Source organism: Macrobrachium nipponense, chromosome 28 (genome assembly GCF_015104395.2).
Source record: "Macrobrachium nipponense isolate FS-2020 chromosome 28, ASM1510439v2, whole genome shotgun sequence".
In the NCBI taxonomy this organism is placed as follows: domain Eukaryota; kingdom Metazoa; phylum Arthropoda; class Malacostraca; order Decapoda; family Palaemonidae; genus Macrobrachium; species Macrobrachium nipponense.
Genome location: NC_087217.1, coordinates 32113545 through 32128012, shown reverse-complemented (window position 1 = coordinate 32128012; position 14468 = coordinate 32113545). Strand labels below are relative to the sequence as shown.

The window sequence follows — 14468 nt, the reverse complement described above, 5'->3', positions numbered from 1 at the left end:
GTGGCAGCTGGAAACACAGTTTCTCCTGATTCTTAATTTTTACTATAACTTCTTGTAGCCTTCCCTCCTACCTGCCCCATTGCACCCTTACTTAGTTTATTCGCCTCCATGTATTGGGTTACCTTGAGTTTGCTTTTGTTCATCATTCTAATTGGATTCAGTTCCATTCTTTTGTATATATCAACTTATATCCTGTCTTTGCCTAACCTGTATTGTTATTGTTTGTTGTTAGGCTAACTAATTTTAAGTGATAACCCGTGTTTTAGGGCTTATACTTCCCTTAGGGTAAGACTGTAATTTTAGTTGATTATTATACTATTAACCTTACAAGTGTTTAACTTCACCTTCTTAATTTATCTGTACTGTTCCTCAAGCTTGGTGTTTAGCATTCTCTGGTACTATTTCACAGGCCGACACATTTCAAGCCCAGAAAAGGGATTTTGACGAAGGAAAAATCTATTTCTGGGCAACGACCTGTGTCGCCCTGTGAAATGGTTCCTTTGATACTATTTCTGAAGAATAAATATTGCTATTCATCCTAGAGAAAAAAGAAACAATATAATGCCAAGATAAATGGCTCGCTCACTTCTTATAGAAGTGTCGGTATAGTAAGGAGCGAGTGGAATCACTACCAGAGGTCCCTTGCCATTTAGCTTCTTCCTTCGACAAAACCCCGAACTACGGAGGAGCCGTGCTACAGCTCCCGGTCTACTACTACCGTGAGCGCCTCCGACGCCTGAGACGTCATTCCTGAAGATAGCCTCCAAGCTTGGGGTAAGCTGGGTGAGGATAATCTAACTACAGGGTGGGGTTTCACAGGGCGACACAGGTCGTTGCCCAGAAATAGATTTTTCCTTCGTCAAAATCCCTTTTATGATGAAATTGATAAAAAAATAAAAAAAGAAATTTGTGGATATCTCTTAAAGAAAAATACCGCAAATAGGTGAATTGACCATGTTCCAGAGAGAAATCCGCGAATATGTGAGTCGCGAATACAGGGTTCACTGTATATTCATAACTGGTGTTTACCCTCTGGAGGGTTTATGGCACCATTGTCTGTTTATTACCTTCTTATCCCAAGTGCCAAGAGACCTCAAATACAAACATAATGAATATGCTTCTTTTCATTGGCTCCTTTAAAAAGTTATGCCTTACTTCCCTGTATCCAATAATACTGTGTGTAGTCTCATATTACCTTGTATTATTATTAAATACAAACATAACTATGTTTTGGTTTGGAAAAATCAGCTGAGGGTGGAGAGAAGTTCATTTTACCGTATTTAACTCAATTCAGAGTGATTTTCTTGCTTCTAGTTAGTGTAAATATATTTCTAGAAACTATTTGTATGGGACGAGGTAATTTTTATTACATGGAGTGTTTTAAAAGTTGAAATACACCAATACCCTGAACTTATGTGAGGTTAGGTTCCAGACCTGCTTGTGTAAGGGGAATTTTTGCGTAAGTTTGGCATGGTCTCTAAAAATGTTGATAAATGTTTACTTCTAGAGTTTGAACACTAAATATGACCACAATCATGCTCGCTAAATATTAAGCTAACTTTTAAATGAAGTTAAAGTTATTGTAATTTTATCTAAAACTTAGCTTAATTCATTACCCATAAGAAAAGAAATAAATGGTTGGTAAAAATATAGGAGTGACACGTACAATATATTTCTCTATTCTGTCCCCCTTCCGACCAACCAATCTATTTTTAAAAGTCTACCCAATCACTTTTAAGAAATTCTTTATTCTGTCTCTTTCTCTTTGCTTCTGAATTTCCTTTTCATGAACAAATGGTGCTTTTTATGTTGACTAATACAACTCTTTAGTCATGTGTCTGGTTTAGAACAGGTATTTACAGTTCTAGAAGGTAAAGGTAAAAATAGATAATTTAAAAATTATATACGCTACCGCTAACTACGAGAGAGAGAGAGAGAGAGAGAGAGAGAGAGAGAGAGAGAGAGAGAGAGAGAGAGAGAGAGAGAGAGAGAGAGAGAGAGATTAAAGTTACTGTAATTCTCTTTAAAAGAGAGTGAGAGTATTAAGCATTGATCTCTAACCTGGCAACACTCTCCCTCCTGTTACATTACCTGACATATTGGACAGCTTTGGACTTTGAGCTTCTGTGGAGTTAAAAAGAAAGATGAAGTACAGAATTCTTTATATGTACACATCATTTTGTTATTACAGTTATATTACTATTATTATATTATTATTACAGGCAGTCTTTGGTTGTTGGGGGTTCTGTTCTAACTGGTTAATGGCACCTCTGTTAGGTATGTTATGATGCCATAACTCTCTATCGGCACCTATGGAGTCGATAACTGAAATGCGGCCTGTTGTGGCACTTTTAATTGCCGATTTTATGATGCTAAGACAAGTGCCATAAAACTGGATTGCCATTAACCGAGACAGCCGATAACTGAGGACTGCCTATACTCATAAGTCAGTACTACTAGTTCTGGACAAAACTCTCTCTCTCTCTCTCTCTCTCTCTCTCTCTCTCTCTCTCTCTCCTTTTCTCTCTCTCGTCTCTCTCTCCTTCTCTCTCCTCTCATCCGCTCTCCCCTCTCTCTCTCTCTCTCTCTCCTCTACTCTCTCTCTCTCTGCAGTCCCTGGTTATTGGCGAATTCAGTTAACAGCGATCCGGTTTTATGGCGCTTGTCTAACGCCATAAAATTGGAGATTTATGGCACCATATCGGGCTAAGTTTCTGTCATCGGCGCCATAAGGTGCCAATAATAGAGTTATGGTGCCATAATATATCTAAAACAGAGGCGCCATTAACCGAAAATCGCAGACTTTCGGTTAATGGCAGTTTTTGCTTATGAGCACCCTGCTGAGAACAGAAGCCCTGCTGATAACCAGGGACTCTTTGCCAAGTTGTGTCTCCTTTCATTGCTTATTATACCAATGTGGGCTGGTACCCTGCTAAAGAAAATGTCTACATCATGATGATTACCCAAAACTATTCATTCTAAAAACACAAGATGTCTGAGTGCTTGGTATTTAAACCTTCCCAAAGATCACAGTACACTCAGGGAGGCACTAAAAATGAGTGTGTTTTTTGTCATGAATTAAAATTCCTTTTAGAACTTTTAATATTTGCATATAATTCGACTGGAAAAATTGACGAGACACTGGACCTAGAAACAATGTGCTAAGTATTAGGGAAAGTTACTCCAAACCAGACAGCAGCATCAGATTTAGAAACATTGGTGAAACCAGAAAGGAGCATCGGATTTAGAGACATTTGTTTATGCTCAAAGAATATCCTTGTGCATCAAAGCGTGCTTTAAAAAGGAAGCAGGTGTTGATTTATCTATTCTCTCCTGCTGCTTTCCATTAAGAATTGTTCATATGCGAACAAACCTTCGGTTTTAACAGTAGGTTAATTTCTAGTGCCTAGCTGGATCAGGTTAAATCGCAGATGAAAGCAAGGAATCTTGTGAGATCTGGCAATGCATGCATATATCGGGTGAAGAGTGGCCAAGGACCACTCACGCATGCCACAGCATCAGTCTTTCTTAAAACCTGGATGAGAGTTGTGGTTAAGCTCTTGGCCTTGACCCGGTTCATTGCCCGATTTCGCTTGTGTTCGAGTGTGCGTGTGTGTGTGTGTGCTTTTATTATGGCTTCTGCTCCTTCTTGGCCTCATCAAGGTGTCTGCCCCAGAACTCCAGGTTTTCCGTGTTCTCATTTTTTGTCTTCGTCTGTGATGGATCCACACATCACTTGTAGTAGGTGCCATTCTAATGTTTGTACAATAGCGAATCCCTGCACGGAATGCCATGCATGGCCTAGAGAGCAGTGGAAGTTATTTTATAGTAGTAATAGGGAGCATCGTAGAGTTTCTACTCTTACTTCGTACTTAGTGGGTTGGTTTTTCTTCTCTTACTGATTCTTTGTCTCCTGCCGCTGTCACACCCCATGCTAGTGTTGTACCTTTGTCCCCTTCCTTTTCTCCATTGATTCGTTGTTGGAAGTATTGGGAGGCCCCCAGGCTGATTTATGTAATGTTGCCCCCTCTTCCTCGGGAGTTAATTTGGTTCCCAAGAGGGAAGTGGCTTTTTCGTCACTTTATTTCAGATTCGGAGGCGTCCAAAATGGTGACGCTCTGGGGGACGCTTGGGCTACGGAATCCACCCTCCTTGGAGGGTTTGCTGACACACTTCTTGGATGCTTGCTACCCCCTTCCTCGTGCTGTCCAGGCCCTTCCCCTCCTTTTGGCCTTGTCTTCGTTGGTAGCCGAGGTCAGCCATATTGTATTGCTCCGCCAGTGACAATTGCAGCTTCTTCGAGTCGGAGGGAAGCCCAGCCCAGCTAGTGACATCACGGGGTCAGTCATTTTGTTTCCCTCCGCCAGTGGCATCTGCTTCCTGTTCGGATCGAGGGGGAAGCCGTGACGTCATTGCCGCTTACGACGTCACTTTCATTGATGATTTCACTCCCAGTTGTCTCCGCTGCGCTGCCTCGCTCGTCTGTCGTCGTCATCATTTGCTGCCGTAACGTCATCTCTGCCATCCAGTTCACTGCATTTCCCTTCCATGTCGTTGGGCCTCTTCTGCTGATCCGTCTGAGGCTTTATGCCAGGCAGTTCTCAAGAGATTGGACTCTGTTTTAGACGATAAGTTTGCTGCCATGTCGGCTGGGAGGACTGGAAGCAAGCGTGTTGTGTTGCCCCCACCTCCTGCGAAGAGATTGTGTTAGGAGCCAGTGCTGTCCTCCTCTCCTCCCCCATGTCCACCGTGTCGGCGTATCAAGCGTTGCAAAGCTAAGGACTTTGCCCTTTCTTTGTCTGCGAGTGGGGAGCAGCACGCACGTGTTCCTGTGAGTGATGGTGTTACTGAGAGTGTTAGCATTTCTTCCCCTGTGCAATCTGCAGTGGCTGCTTTGTCCTCTGCATTGAGTCGCAAGCGTGTTACAACCTTCCACATTCATGCACATGTTGCAGGTGCTTCCGCCTCTTCTCCAGGGCCTATTTGTTGCTGTAAGGATCTCAAGTTGCCTGCCAAGAGGTCGAAGGTTGTGAGCTCAGAGTTGGTGCAGCAGGAGTGTTTGCCTGCCAATCTCCCTGGTACTTCCAGGGGTTTGACTCCTAGGGATTCTCATTCTGTCTCAAGTTTTCAAGATTCCTCACCTACGCACGTTCGTATGTCTGCCCCGCACGTGCTCGTACGCGGCCATGTTAGAGTCTCTTCTTTTAGAAGATTTGTTAGTGATGTCCCTAGTGTTTTGGTTGGTTTGTCGCAGGAGTTGGCGCTTGGATCCAGGCCAGACAGGTTAGTAGGTGTTTCGGGCTATTGGGCTGCTGGTTCTTTACACGAGGAAGGCGCTATAGATAAGCCTGCACATCCTTCTCGTCGTCGGTCTCCGTTGCCGGAGCAGGAGGAGGGAGACATGCAAGAGTTTTTGTCTTCCTTTACAGAATTGTTGATCTCAGGCTCAGTGGTCTTTCACTCCCTCCTGCTTGGAAGCCTTGCTGGGAGCTACGCAGGATCCCAAGTCATCATTTCAACTTCCCTTGTCGGGGGCATGTCCAGTCGGTCTTGCATAAGGTTAACGTCTCTGTTTGAGATTGGGAAGGATCGCTTCGCTCTAGGGGCTCTGCCAAGTTGCTTCCCCCGCCTCTCACGAGGCATAGGAAGTACTATGCTACAAACTCTGCATATTTTATGTTGTGTCATCTTAACCCAGATGTCATTCGTCTGAAGCTGGGATTGACTTTGGAACAGGTGAGGTCGGTGGCTCCGTCCTTGTCTTCACAGGATGCCTCAGCATTGGAGTCTAAAGCAGCCTCCATTTTGCAAACAGTTTCTTGGCTGGACTTCTGGTCGGTGGTCATTGCCAAGAAAGCTTCTGACAGGTCCCCAGATGGGTTGGTTAGTGCTTCCTTTCTTGCCAGTTTATTACAGTCTGGAGGCAAGACGTTTTCGTAGTTTGTTCACCTCAGTGTTAATTTATGGGCTAACCTGATTAGAAAAGATGCGGCTTTATCCAGGATGGAAAGATCAGTTGACCCTGAGTCCTTGCTGGCATTGAGGAATGGGGATCTTTTGGAGTCACTTCTGTTCCCTCTGACTGAGCAGAAGGATGCGATGGACCAGTGCTGGGCTGACACCAAGGACCGATTAGTGTACCAGTCTGTGTCTAGGAAGCACATGTTGATTTATCTATTCTCTCCTGCTGCTTTGCATTAAGAAATTTACAATACTTAGTTTCTAATACATCTCTTTTGTTGCATATTATAAAATGGTCATGGCCTTTGAGAATGGTCAATAGGCATAAAATTTTCCAATCTCGTTTAACTAGCTCTTAAAGATCTAGCCTTTAGAAGCACATCCAGTTCTAAACCAGCGTAGTGAAGCTCCAGAGGAATATTGGCAACATTTACTGACTTGCACTTATAGAAGATCAAAATGCCATCTGTAGCTATCTGGGTCCCTGTGCTATTGTGAATAGAGGTAGATGTGAATACCTCATCCATAGTAAGAATGTCCTCTCTCCTTTGTTGGTTGGCAAAGCAAATGAATGAGTGGGTGATTTGCTGTGCCACCAAGCTTTCAGCTTAGTACATTCTGGCTAGAAGGAATTGCTTTGGCAGACCATCTGAGCCTCTCTGGCATTAGTTAGTTAGGACATATTGGTCCCAAATTTCTTGCATAAGGAAGGGTTTTTCTAGCTTTGGTGAACTAATGGTCTACCTGTTTGCCACACTGTTACAGAGGAAGCACCCAGTGTTGATTTTTCCCGTCATTCCAGAGATTCCCCTTTGGCCCACTTTTCTCCTTTTACATGGGAATGAGGCACTGAAGAGACCTTGAGAGAGGCATCATTTCGAGATCTCTTCCCTCAGTTGTTGTTCTGCTAGCCTTACTCAGTAAGTATACAGCCTTTTGTATCTTCTGGCTTTTGAAGTGCTTGGGATTTTTCTTGTTCTCATTTATGAGGTATGGCAAACTCAGAATATTGTCACTTTTTGACAGACTAAAAAATTGATCCCATTCATCTAAAAAATTGTTAACATTGATTAACTGCAGTGCAATGATTGGGAGGCACACCTTCAAGATTTTGTGATCTTCCATGTATCCCTTTGTTACCAGCATAGGTATTACTGTCTGGTAGCTCTGCCTATTTCTGGGGACAGGAGGTGAACTAACTCATAAGATCCCTCCCAGACATCATCAAAATGGTTTAATGCAGAATTCTTTGTTGCAATTTCTGATAAGTCATTTGACATCAAAATCTTTGTGGTTGGGAATGTGATGAAATCATTTGAGTTTTAGAATCTCACAAGTTTAGCAAATAGTGAAGAGTTTTCCTTTATGAATATATTAGGTGATAAGAAAACTTAAAATCTGAAAATATTGTACAGTGGACCCCCATATTCGTGTTCTCCAGATTAGCAGATTTCTCTCTGGAACATTTCCCCAATTATTTGCGGAAAATTAGCCTGTTTGCGGTATTCTTCTGTGAGAAATCCGCATATTCCTTTTTTTTTCCATCATAAAATGCACTTTTTCTGATAAAACTATTAAAAAGACCTGGAATAAAAATTTTTAGTGTGGTTTTCTTGAGTTTTAACCAACAAAAAATAGGAGCTTTAAGATTTTTATAGGGGTTCCAACTATTTGCGGGTTCTAACTATTCATGGGGGGGTCTGGTACGCATCCCCCGCGAATACAGGGGGACCACTGTACGTATTAATAAAAATTACTGTATTATAATTTATCTAGCCCTAAATCCCCAAAACCGCCCCAAAATTTTACAACATTGACAACCCTGTTACGTCCTATTCTGTCCTCCAGTAGGCAACACTGCTGTTTGACAGTTACAAAACCTTCCCTTGAAAATCTGTTGTTAATGAGCGTCTGTTTTGTTTACATCACGGCCGTGCTCTATAAATTTCCAAAACCTTTTGTGCTGTTAAAGCTCTCATTATTTGTTAATGTGGCTTTTTGTTTATTTACTATTTATGAAATCCATGAAATAAGTGATTTAACTTATTTCTTCATTGTAGATTATATTTTATTTTGACGAGCTTTTGCACGACCCGGATTACTCTGTGTCCTGTTCAGTCGATATCCAAGATGGTTTGACTCCTTCCTTTTGCTAGCAACATCAGGAATTACCTGGTTTGTGGGACAAGGATGAGTAGCTGGGAGTATGACCGACCCCCATGACACTTGTAACTCTTGTCTTGGACAGGTTTGTGACTTGACTTCTCATTGTGAATAATGTAAGTCTTGGTCTGATGTAGAAATGATGGCGTATGTTTTGCATCTTTTTATTTGAGGAATGTATCTCTAGTTCTCGGTGACCTTTGTTTTTTGGGCCCGTTGGTGATGGCAGGACAGGTCGTAAGATGGGAGAGTTAGGTAGTCTTCCTGTTTTATGTTTGGTCGCTACCCTTATTTTATTTTTGTTGCTTGTATTCTTGGTTTTTTTGCATTATAACTTTTGTGGGCAGATTTTGGTTTAGTTATAATGGGAACTAGGCAGTTAGGTATTTATAGATGATGTTGATGACATAAGGACTACCTGCTTTGACGACTCACACTGCTTCCATTGTCTGTCTGACATCAGACTAGTCACTGGGTTGTCAGCTCTGGCGACTACGCTTCTCCCAAAGTCAATTCTGACTTACAACTAGCCACTGGTTCACCTGTCCTGAGAACTCATGCTTCTCCCATTGTCTGTCTGTACATGGAATTATAGTTTGACAGATCTAGACAGAGATTTTTTTTTTCTTTGGGTAAGAACCCTGTTGCCACATCTACCAGTACAGGCGGCCCTCGGTTAGCGGCAGGGGTTCCGTTCCTGGCCACCGACACCAAGCGATTTTCGACGCTGAGCGATTTTAAAGCCTACGGCCGCCGCACACCTTCTTTCGAAACTCTAGACCAGTCGAAGGCGCCGTAATCCCACAACAGCGCAATAAGTAAAATTATATTTATGCAGTATAGTACTATAGAATTTACTGTACAGTACATGTGGGTGTCTAGAGTATGTAAAGATATAATAAAGTTTATACAGTGTACAGGTAGCTGTAGTGTTCAGGTTACGATCATTAGTCTTACGATAGTCCGATTTTATGAGAGATCAAATTACAATGGCCTAACTTTATCCATCTTCTAGTTACATAAGTTCAATAACAGCAAAAGAGAATGATGAAAGTATGGTTTTAACGTTATACTCGTTGCGTGAACGTGTACAGCCATGAACAACCAAACGAGAAAAGACTTTTTTCTTCTTCTTCTTCTTCTTCTAAGTACAACCGAACTGGATAACATCTGTTTGGCTTGTATTTCGATCATCGTACTACAGTACAACATTACCGTATTTGTTATAAATGGTGTTATGTATAGAATAGAACTGAGATATCTTAATGTAATAACTTTATTCGCTATAGATCAGAGATCAATATAGATTAAAGATCAATCGGGAAATATACCGTTAAATTTAAACCTAGTTATAACTGAAGCTGAGAAAACTGTTCAAGCTGCTAATGACTATTATCGTACATCGGCAACAAGGATAAAACTGCAGTAAACGTCTGCCATCACACACAACTGTAGATAAAATTGGGATAAAATCATTTTAATCAAAACTACTGCGCTTGAAAGAACACATTTTACTGTTGGTTTCACGCCGATATAAGATAAATAACGTAAAGTTCGTATTACGATGATAAAGGATAAATAACCGGAAGTTCGTATGACAATATATAAATGATTAATTGCGAACGGAATCACGTAATTTTTTACGCAATTTTGAATATCTTACTCTATAACACATGAATCAATAAATGGGTAGTTTAAAGTTTATCATGTTTTGCTGAACTTAAGCGTTCACATATTGTGATTAGTAGCACCTCAGTGGCGTGGTTGGTTTGGTGTTGGCATGCCACCCCAGTGGCCATGAGTTCGATTCTCTGGCATTCCATTTAGGTGCGAGAGATATGTATTTCTGGTGATAGAAGTTCACTCTTGACGTGGTTTGGAAGTCGCATAAAGCCGTTGGTCCCATTGCTGAATAACCACTGGTTCCATGCAACATAAAAATGCTGTACAAAAAAAAAAAATAGAAAACTTATTGTGATTATAATTTCATTTGTGAATAAAATGAGGAATTGCATTTATAAATGTGATCGATGTTTCGAAATATGCTGCCATTTTAATAGGCCAAGCCTATTAAACCATGAAGTTTAAAAGATTTATCTCTTAAGCCTGGTCTAGCTGAGAACTTAAGCACCAAAAAGAATGACTTCTTGCTTTAGGTTACCGAGAACAATGGTCTGTGGTGAAATTAATTCATTCCTACAGAAAGCACGCTGTGGAATGGTTTATTATGGAAGAGTCTCCAAGTGGTCATCTGCCAGGAAAAGCCTGACGAATGGCTTATTACATATATAAGTATACTTTGTCACAGAAAAATTGAATGGTGCTCCACTTCGTGATGTATCGCAAGCAGTTCTATGTACCACTGAGGCAACTAAGTTGAGCGAAGCTACCATTTATCATTGTTGCAAAGAGGCAAGGGAGTTTGAGGAAAATGATGCCACTCTGCCATTTATCAACAAGAAGAAACAGAAAAATTCAAAACCTGTGACAAACATAGATGAGTTTGAGAAATGTACTTTGCGAAGAATTATTCTCAATTTCTGTCAGAGAAGAAAAACCTAATCATATGTGAATTTAAAGAAAATGCAGAATTTAGTGGAAGCAAGGAGTCTTTGTGCCTATTTTAAAAGAAAGGTTTTTTTTATAAATACTGAAGAGTGGACAGAAAATCATTTCTTATGGATTGGACTGATGTGGTTAGTGCAAGAACAAAATTTCTAAGGAAAATTAAAATTATTCAAGAGAAGGGGAGTGATTTGGTGATATACAAAGATGAAACTCGGGTAAATCAAAACTATACAGTAAATTATTGCTGGATGGATAAGAATTAAAAAAAAAAGCAACCAGAGTGAAACCGCCAACTGGAAAAGGAAAAAAAAAAAATAATAATAATTCTGCATGCTGGCTCTAAGGAAGGATTTGTACCAAATGCAGAATTGTTGTTTGAATCTAAAAAGTGATGCCAATTACCAAATGAATTCTAAAATGTTTGAAGAATGGTTCAAGCATCAACCTTACAAATATACTGTCATCGTCTATCCTTGTTTTGGATAATGCTTCATCATTCTGTAAGAATTGACAAACTTCCAACAATGGCAGAAAAAAAAAGACGTCATGAATGAGTGGCTGAAGAATAAGGGTGCAAATCCAAGTGATAATTTGAACAAGTGTGAATTACTGGAAATGGTTAAATCACTGTCGTATGGAATTAGAATTGATTATGTTGTTATAGACAGAATGACACAAGACAACCTCCATATCACTGTAAATATAATCCCATAGAACTGATTTGGGCCCAAGTAAAAACCAGTATGGCAAAAAGAAACAATTTTGAAATGACTGATCTTAAACCTCTTGTTAGAGAAGCAATTCAATTGGTGACAACTGAAAACTGGACAAATGCAGTTAAGCATTCCGAAAACTTGCAAACAGGCAATGCTGCAAAGGATATCTGTATTGATAAGTATAAAGACTCGCTCTTTATACTTATCAATACATTATTGAACTAAGATCATCTGATAATGAAGATTCTTCGTAATGTACATTTTGAATAGAATCATATTAAAATTCCTGTGATAATTATTGTAAATAAATTATTTCTCTCCCAATGATGAGTTTGTGTGCAACAACCTTATAAAAAGTAACAATTTTACTTGCATTAGTATGAATGTCATATGTGGCAAGGAGATGGACAGAGGAGGAGCAAGAAAAGTCCATCAATTGGCAGGAGCTGAAGGCAGTCCAGCTAGGTGTTCATCACTTTCGCCAACAGTGCAGCTCTGGCCAGGTGGCCATCTTCTCAGGCAATTGTGTGGCAGTATCATACCTGAGAAAAGAAGGCGGCACCAAATCATCAGGTAACACTGCTTCCTAAATTCGTAATGGGGAGCAAGAACGTAGTTGCAGATGCCCTCAGCAGATCAGATCATAGATTGTCAGCAAAGTGGATACTAGCACAAAAGGTGGTAGATCACCTAGTTCACCTCTGGCCAGCAACAGTGGATCTTTTTGCTACAGCTCTGAATTATCATCTTCCAGTTTATTTCAGCCCACATCAAGATCCTATGGCAGCAGGAGTGGATGCTATGCTCCAGAACTGGTCGCACGTGGAGTCATATGCATACCCCCAATCCCCATTCTTCAACAGGTTTTGAACGAGATAAGAGCGTCATCTCATTGCAAGGTCATGCTCATAGCTCTACGGTGGTCCCAGAAGGAGCGGTGGGTAGATCTCTGGGAGATGTCAGCAGAAATACCAGTGAGGCTGCCTATCAGACGGGACCTCTTGAGGCAGCCCCATTGGCACAAATATCATCTCAACCCCCAAGTGCTTCGTCCAGTTTTTTGGAGGGTATCCAACGTTTCGCTTGAGCAAGGGGCATGTCTGTGCAGGTGGCCCGCCAAGTCTCCAGGGCTAGACGAAGTACCACAAATGTAAACTATACCACCATAAGTGGAGAGTAGACCACATTTGGTGTAGGAATAGTATACAGTTCCCACAGTGTCAAAGGTAGCTGATTTTCTGCTTCATTGAGAAATAAGAGGAGATTTTCAGTCTAATAGTATTAAGGTTTACAAGGCAATGTCAGGATCTGTTTTTAGATTTTGGTATAGGGATGTATTCGAGGATCCTCTGCTCTCTAATCTTCGTTCATTTGAGGTAGAAGTCCCCAGCAGATCCCTCTACCAGCCCTAATGGGACTTAGATGAGGTCTTGATGGCTTTACCAGCACCACCCTATGAACCTCTTGTGTCGGCTGATCTGAGGTCTTTGACGAAGATGACCCTTTTCCTTTGGCACTGTCAGGCTAAAAGACTTAGTGAGCTTCATGCTCTTTCATCAGTTGTGGCAATGAAGGGAGATTTGGTAGTTTCATATTTGCCAGAATTTAGGGAATATGTTATTCATTCATTAGCTGCATTTGTTGGTCAAGAGCCAGACATGGTTTAATGTCCAGTCAGAGTGGTGAGGCACTACTTGGATAGGGTTAAATCAGTAGAGCAGAGACCTAGATCTCTGTTTGTATCTTTGAGTAACAATTCACAACCACTTCCCAAGAATGTGATGCCCTTTTTGCAAAGAGAGGTAATATCAGAGGCTCGGTCAAAAAGGCAGAATATGCTTTCTTTTTCTAGGGACAAAGGTCCACATGGTATTAGGGGCTATTCTACTTTCATGTTATTTTGGTCAAATGCTTCAATGCAGGGTTTTAAATGCTGCTACATGGAGATCGAATAGCGTTTTTGCTAGTCATTACTTAAGGGACGTACAATATATTTATGATTCTGTAAAATCACTTGTTCCATTGTTGCTGCTGGCAGTGTGATAACCTAATCATTCATTTACTCCCTATTCCTTGTACCTAGAATAAGAGAGGTTTGTATGGTCAGGTGAGTTTGGCTCGCATGTAAGATTAGAGACATGAAGGCTGTGTTAATGAGTCTCTCTCATCATCCCATTTGTATGCTGGTGCGGAATGCACAAGAAGCTGCATGATTGGGACATTAGTGAATGGAGATCTGATACTTGCCAATGCCTGACTGAGAGAGAAGAGGTTGTATGTATGTGTTTGGAAGTCTGATACTTACCAGTTCACATGACATATCAGTCATTACCACTTACTTTAACTCATAGACTAAAGGATTGAGTTTGCAGTCTGTGAGGTAAAGCACAAGAGAGTGATGGTCTAAAAGGGGGTAGAGCTTAATAAGCCACCTTAGGCAGATGGACTGACATAGTAATGACTAACTGACAATCGGCCACAATTTTCTGTGACATTGCAAGCCTGCATTGTCAGGTTTGGTAAGTCACTCTCAGGATACATTTGAATTTTTAGGTTGGAGTTATTCAACAAAGCCTGTTTGAGTGCCAATAATTGCATCCCACCATCCAATTTTCAATGTAGGGAATCATGCAAATATTAGTTCTGAAGGTTAGTATGAAAAATGAATTTTCAATATAAAATTAATTATTTAATACTTATCTGCAGAACTAATAGCAACCCTCCCCTCCCCACTTTTCTTATTAGACCAGTCAATGCACTTCCTTAAAGAAAGAATGGCTTGGTGTTGGAGGGAGCTCTGTTGTCCCCCTATGGGGTGTGGGGGGAATCAGGTAGTTTTGACTATAACAACCAGGAACAAGCTACAGTGGTCTAATTTCTTAGAGATCATAAGGATATATATGTGTGTGTATTATATGTGTAGTAGACATATAGTATATGTGGTATTTTGTATTTTAAATGTATTGAATGTTTAGGATTCAATGTAGGTAGGTTTGTCATCCAGTTAATAGGCATGAAAGGTACATGCAAATATTAGTTCTGCAGGTAAGTATTTGGTAA

The 14468-nt window shown here is 40.7% G+C and overlaps 1 protein-coding gene across 5 annotated transcripts in view; it reads left to right on the top strand.

The window, feature by feature from the left end:
* The window catches only part of LOC135201650 (cullin-1-like), a 238130-nt gene that overhangs the window by 23269 nt on the left and 200393 nt on the right, over positions 1–14468 (top strand). The window lies entirely within an intron of this gene.